General features: G+C 37.7%; 1 pseudogene; it reads right to left on the reverse strand.

Annotated features, from left to right (window-relative positions):
* Positions 1-3,989: 3,989 nt before the first annotated feature.
* Positions 3,990-7,149, reverse strand: LOC102875739 (annotated as a pseudogene).
* Positions 7,150-7,546: the final 397 nt, after the last annotated feature.

Here is a 7,546-nt window from a genome sequence, read left to right on the forward strand (position 1 = left end):
GATTTTATTCTTAGAAGATCCCATTCATCTATTTTATCTTCTCCTGGTTATATGTCATTCATGGTCTCTTAATAAGTTAAGAAAAATATTTTAGAAATAGGTTTATAAATGCAGCTAGAAGATAATTCAAACATTATTACATATGAACTTTTTATTTCACTTCAGGTCTGTTACCTGAATTTCCATTTTAATAGTGCAATATAGATTGTTAAATATGACAAGGAAGAAGCACGATTTTGACCGTGTTTATATTTTTAGCCACCAATAAAGAAATTAACCATTTGAATTTCTTTCTACTAAACAAAACAGTGCTAATTGGTGCGGTTTCCACCTGCCCCCCCCCACCCCCAGCATAACAAATAGTCTTCGTTTAATGAATTACATATATTTCCTTATGAAAACCTCTAGACAAACATGAATGTATCAGATTGTTAAAACTTCTATGTGAGGAGTGATGGAGATTTAGACTCTCAAGGAATAGATTCAAGAATGTGACAGCCAGATATCATCAATTAGTACTTATGAAAAGGAACGAATAGCAGTTTTCTTTTCTCGTCAAGGAAATAAAAAGTCTAGGTCTGATTGTCTTGCAGAAAGGAAATATATTTTCTTAAATGTCTGTGTTTACTTCAAGCCATAAAGGACCATTTTGAAAACTTACTGCTATGATATTGTCTGACACAATAGCTATGCTATGTATGTACAACAGAAGAGAATACTACCCAATCCTGACCAACCCTCATGGTCTTTGCTATGTTTGAATCCATTGCTCCAGCCACTGTGACAAGCCACCTCATTAAGGGTCTTCCTCTTTTAAAGTAACCATTTACTTAATCCACTATAATATTTTGAGGGCCTTCCTACCCGAAGGACTTGTTTTCTGGCTGTATATCAAAGTGTTCCACCTCTACTCATAAAGCATTCAGTGACCAGTTTCTTTCAAAGTAGGTTGTCACATTATTCTACCTATTCCATCTTATTCAAGAAGCTCTCCTGAAACCTCTCCACCATGAGGGAATCTGATAGTATTAGAAACACTGGTGAGATAACTTCTGGCATCACAACTACACTATAGCAATTAAAGAGCAATAAATTTACAGTCTGAGAGTTTCTTAAAAACAAGCAAACATAGTCAGTCTTACTATATACTCCAGTGAACATACTCTTGAGAATTAACTACATTAAAAACATGTCCACACAAAACTTGCATATAAATATGTATATATATTCACAATTGTAAAAAACTATAAGCATGCAAAATTACTTTTAGCAGTGAAAGTTTACGTTGTTATTGTTAGCTTTCTTTGGGTTGGTTCTGACTCATAGTGATTCTGTTTGTGACAGAAAGAAATACTGACTGATCCTGCACCGTTACTGTAATCATTGCTATGTTACAGCTCATTGTTGCTGCCAATTTGTTAATGCATTCATTGAAGGTGTCCTCTGTTCAATCACTTTCCACTTCATCATGTGATTTCTTTCTCCAGGAACTGGTTCTTTCTGATAACGTGGCAAAAGTATGTGAGATTAAATCTCACTATTCTTGTTTCTAAGGAACATTGGTCTTTATTTCTTCCAAGATAGATTATTTTTCTTCTGGTAGACCAAACTATATTCGATATTTTTTGCCAGTACATTAATTCAAAGATATCAATTATTTATCTATATGTTGTTATGGGTTATCAAGTTGATTATGACTTACAGTGATCCTATGAACAACAGATCTGAGTATTGCCTTATTCTGTGCCGTCCTCATGATCTCTATACTGCTCTCTCTTGGAAGAAGTTCAACCAGTGCATTTCTCTGAGACAACGATCGTGAAACTTTGCCTCACATGCTTTGGGCCTGTTGTCAGTGGAGAGGCATCAGTAACTGTGGAAAGACATGATGCTTGGAAAAGTAGAGGGTCAGAAAAAGAGGGGAAGACTTTCAAGGCGGTGGATTAACCTAGTGACTGCAATAATGTACTTGAGCATGGCAGAGATTGTGAAGACAGTACAGAGAAGGATGAGGTTTTCAATCTGTTGTTCATAGGGCCACCATGAGCTGAGTTGGTAGCACTTAATAACAATGCTTTATAATCTCCAAATTGAGATTAAGTGGGAATTCCTCTAATTTTTCTTTTAGCTTTATCTATAAATCACGGTATTGCTTGTTCTAATAAATACACTATGTAGTAAATTTGTTGTTATTATTGTCTGCCTTCAAGTCAATTTCACTGTACCGCCAAGTAAAAAAGCAGAAGACCACCTATGTCTATAAATCTACAACTTTAAAATCTATTCAGAGAAATTGAGTTCCTCAAAATGTTAGAAAAAAATTAACAATTCTGGACATGTATATCTACTTAATTTTTATTTATATGTATTAAAAATGATCAATTTAGTAATAATTGTGGTTGTTGTGTACCATCAAGTTGAGTTGGCCCATAGCTGACCCTGTAGCGGGTGTCCAGAGGATTTAATTGCTGGAAAAGAGATTGCCCATCCTTCTCCAGCTTGGCACTTGGTGGATTCAAACCATGTGCCTTTGGAATTGCAACACATCTTCTTGCTACTAGAGGAATAAACAATAGTTGATAGTAAAAGTAGTGTACACGTCCTGCACTTGCCCTGTTTCCACTTTGAGAGTTTCTTTCTAGTCATTATCTCTATGCAAATATATTACAGTTATATTCACAGTTACATATTTTCTTCCTTTGAAATGACTTTATAATAACTTTAATTGTAGTTATATTATCATTTAATGACTGTATAATACTTCTTTTTAAGATTGAACCAAAACTTTCATATATTTTCACCATATTAATGAATCCTTCAAATTGTATCAATATAATTCCATTGAATATCTTTGTGGATAATATCTTTTTGCAGCCTTTGAATTTTTCCTGTATCCCAAGGGGAAAAAAAAACCCAATAGTTATTTTAGTGATTGTGGAAGGATTATATATCCATGTTCTTAAAATATAACTTGGGAGCACTTCTTGCCTAGTTATAACTTCATGCTTTATTGTCTTGTTTGGACTTGTTTGGAACAGTGAAATATGAATTGAAGTAACAGTGCATTAGTTCTAAGCTGAAGTTTTTTAAAAAAATTATGTCTTGCTTTGGCATTATCCATGATTTCTAGGAGAATAGAAGTTCCTGGACGACTGTATCTCTCTCAGCCTGTGTCCTAGATTATGAACACAGGTGAAGCAATCCATCCAGCAATGTGACAAAAATGAAAAATTATTGTTTGTATGAAAGTTTCAAATTCATTACTCACAACTCAGAACTAATACTCAGTTGATCTTCTAGTGGGTTTTGATTTCATGGGAGGATATTGTCCATTATACTCTTGTGGGATGACTAGTGACTTAGAATCCCCAGAATAATGTGGCCTTCGGCTTGGTAATGCATTTCCTGAAGAACATGGTCACAAGACCACCTCGGTTGTAGGCCGTTGCTCAGTTGGTTTGGCTTGTTTCTGCAGCAAAACCTGCCTAAGGGCTTTAGGATTACTGTGTCTAAGTGTTTGTTCATTATAATAGCTCTAAAGAGTAGTGCTGTACTACTTTTGAGATGCATTGCTACCAGAAATAAGTATCCATTCATTTTATATGCTTAGTTTGCATCAACTAGAGTTTAGTCAATTCACAGAAACCACAGCAGGTAGATTCAATGTATTAAAGGAGGCAATTTAATATATATAATTTATCACACAGATATTAGAGGGCTAAAAGAACAAAATGGGAATAACATTGAACTAATAGTTGTAAAAAGTGGCTACTAACTCAGCTTCTACCTCAAACTCACTGCCATGGAATTTGATATGAGTCATAGCAACCCTCCATTGAGTATTTGAGGTTGTAAACCAAAGCAGGAAATTGCCCGTCTTTCTCCCATAGAGTGATGATAGACATAAAACTACAGAGAAGTACAGGCTTTTGGTATCAGCACGACTACCTATGGACTACATGAAAAGAAGGGATTAGGCTATTCCAAATTTAAGATTCGGAGGGCATACTCTGCAGACCTTGAGCTCCACCATCATCTCCTATTTCTAAGGAGTGTGAAAAGGTTAGTCAGAAAATACTGAAAGAAGCTGGACAACAAAACCTGCTGCTGGAGTGAAAGGTGGTTCCATATCATCCTAACAGGAAAAGCAAAGACACAAAAATAAAATTAAAAAGAAAAGACCTTACCTCTTCTTTCCTAACAAACTGAGCACTAACCAAAAGTTTAGCAGTTCAAATTCACCAGCCACTACAAGGGAGATGCCCAATCTCCTCCTGTAAAGATTTACAACCTCAAAAATCCAACGGAGGGTCTCTGTGAGTCACACTCTTGGCAATGATTTAACTCCTTTTTTTTTAAAAAAAAAAAAAAACCCAACAAGAGAAATGTATGATTTTATTACAAAGATTCCCACAAACGTGAAAATAGTATCTGATAAAGGAAACTAGATTATCAGATCCTTCTTGCAGAACTAGGGGAGAAAAAGAGTAAGATTTGTTGGTTCACTTGGGGTTAGGCTGCAATACTTGAAAGGTATGAAAAATTAACCTATCTAAATGGTCGATGTTACCTTCAAGAGCCTGAAAAGAACTAGAAATCCCTGAGGACCCAGCACCCCCATTCGAGCGTGCTTGATAAGGGTACCATTCCAAGAGGCAGCCGGAACCTAATGGAGCTCCCTTGGCTAGGCTGATGGCCCGAGTTCCAGTCTAGTCCCTGAGGATAATTTTAAATTATATTTTATTTTTTAATATTTTTATGTGACATATATTTTTATATTTTTAATTATACTTTATTTTTATAATTATATTTTATTTATATATATTATATTTTAATTAATTAATAATATTTAATATTGTTGTTGTTGTTGTTGTTATGTGCTGTCGAGTTGTTTGCGACCCTGTGTACAAGAGCCCTAAACCCTGCTCTATCCTGTGCCAATCGCATTGCCTCTGACACACCCACCCCATTACCCCAGTCACTGAATCAATCCACCTCATAGAGGGTCTTCCCCTCCTGCGCTGTCCCTCTACCCTACTAAGCATGATGTCCCTCTCCAAGGACCTGTCTCTCCTTACATGTCCAAAGTATGTCAGACGAAGCCCCAGAATCCTTGCCTCCAAGGAGTAGCCTGGTTTAACCCTCTCTAGGATGAATCTGTTTGTTTTCTTGGCAGTCCTTGGTACATGCAATACTCTTCTCCAGCCACAGCTCAAAGGCAGCAATTCTCCTTCTATTCTCTCTAGTCATTGTCCAACTCTCTGATGCATAACAAGTGATTGCAAAGACCATGGACTATATCAGATGCACCTTAGTCTCCAGAGAGACACCGTTGCTCTTGAGTACTTTAGAGAGATCCCTAACAGCAGACTTTTCCATCGCAATACGTTTTTTGATTTCCTGGCTGCTGGTGCCAAGAGTGTTGATCGTGGAGCCAAGCAAACTGAAGCTGGGAACAATCCCAATCTCTTTGCCATCCATCCTGATGCGGCCAATTGGTCCAGTTGTGAGAATCTTTGTCTTCTTGACATTGAGTCTCAGTCCATACTTAAGGCTGCAGTCCTTGACCCTCTGCAGTAAGTGCGTGAGGTCCTCCTCAGTTTCAGCGAGCAAGGTTGTGTTATGTGCATAACGCAGATATTTAATATACTTGTGTATAAATACACAAAGACATAGAAAATATAAACTCTTGAAGAGTTGAGGAGAAGTGTCAGGAACTTTGCAGGAATCCGGAGCTAATAAGGTATCCTCATGTTGCTTGACCTCCTTCTTAATCAAATTGCCTTCAAGCTTCTCCTCCTTGGTTTTCTCTTCTTCTGTGACTTCTCATCTGGATATTTCTCTTCTTCATCCTCTATTTTGATTCTCTTGGCTTTTGTGAAATTAGAAGAGTTCTTGCATCCACCATCTCCCTCCTCATCAGAGTCAGAAAACTCTTCTTCACAAGCAGTCCATTTGTCAGAGCGACAGGTTGAGATGCATTTGTCAGAGTCATCTTCATCCTCACCACCACTTTCTGCTAGGCCGGTGTCCTCAGGAATTGTCTACATTTTGGACCCCAAGTGCATGAAGCAGCATTCCCATGTTCTCTCATAACATCTGTTTTAGTTTCTCCAAGTACTCATTAGTGTTCTGGTTGGTCATATTTCAATGGCTGATGTGAAGTTTAAAACATAGTACAGAGTTCATTGTAGGGAAGCTCATTTAGGAACATCTGTGCTTAGGGCCACAGCTATTTTTTTATGTCTAGCACAGGGTAACATTATGAATGAATGAATGAATGAATGGGATAGCAACCTTCCTCTAGCATCAGCCTTGGAAGATTGAAAGGTTGCAACAACCTAATCAATCCCTAGAGAGTGAGCCTGGGCCACACTGTAAGATAAATGAATGAAGTTGGAGCATATCAATTGGATAGAACTGGCCTGAAAATGGCCTCATAGGAGACATCAAGGATCCCATCTAGGAATGAGTGGGCAATGGCATAGTGCTTGCCTTTGCCAGCACCAATATTCCATAATATCCCAGTTCCTGGTAAATGCTCTCTACACTTATGAAAGGACACAGTCACGGCTGGTCTGTGGTATAGAAGGCCTCTTCCATGTTATCACAAGGGTGCATATCAATGTCAATACACAGCACACTCTGATGATACTTTAGCTGTTCCAGTATGGTCAAGATGGCATAATTGACACAACAGCAATCAGATGCTTTGGAATATTTTGCATGGTGCAGGCCCCCAGCTCAATTCACAGTGATGTCTGTCTGCTATTTATTAAGTTTCCCATTATTTGCAACGGAGCCACCGCTAGATAACTGACAAAACTCAGACAGGCCATCAGATACTGAACAGTCTCCACCGACATTGAATCACTGCATCTGCTTGCTATACTCAGCTGTGTTTTCTGGGCAGGTGGAGCACAAGAATTTAATGTTGTCATCACTGTGGTCCTTGGTCATCTCCTCAGCATTGGTTTTGTGTGGGCAATAGATTCCCATCTTTTGGTAGAGACCATAGTTAAGCAGCTTATTGTGAGTTAAACAGATATGAAGCGGCTTCACTGGGTGACCTTTTCCATTATAATAATTTTCAACATAATCGTTGTAGCGATAACACACTTTTCTCTTGATACCCTGAGTCTTTGCCATCTACTTGCTTCTTATCACTCCAATCATTCAGTTTATCCACCCTACTGCCCTAACTCCATTTAACTTCCAATATCTTTTTCAAAATTCAAGTTCTAAGATTCAGTATAGCATTGTTTGTAGAGTCTCCACCTAGGAAATTGAGAGCAAGGTAAATGTCAAGGTGAAAGACAATAGGTAAGGCATCAGCTTATACCTGGAAAGTTTTCATATACATCACTGTGTTTTAATTTGCACATCTTTGGTTTTTATTAGGAGCTCAGGTAGCTTCACTTGTAGCATGGTGCACTTGTAACCAAAGGCTGTATATCTCCAGATATTCTCATCTACTAGAATTTCTTTTCCTTTAAAGATTTATAACTGTGAAAAAATGCTGGAGGGAATTAATTCCGTGACAGTG

This window comes from Elephantulus edwardii, unplaced genomic scaffold (assembly GCF_000299155.1).
Source record: "Elephantulus edwardii isolate Elephantulus edwardi_28Jun2011 unplaced genomic scaffold, EleEdw1.0 scaffold00022, whole genome shotgun sequence".
NCBI classification, from domain to species: Eukaryota; Metazoa; Chordata; class Mammalia; order Macroscelidea; family Macroscelididae; genus Elephantulus; species Elephantulus edwardii.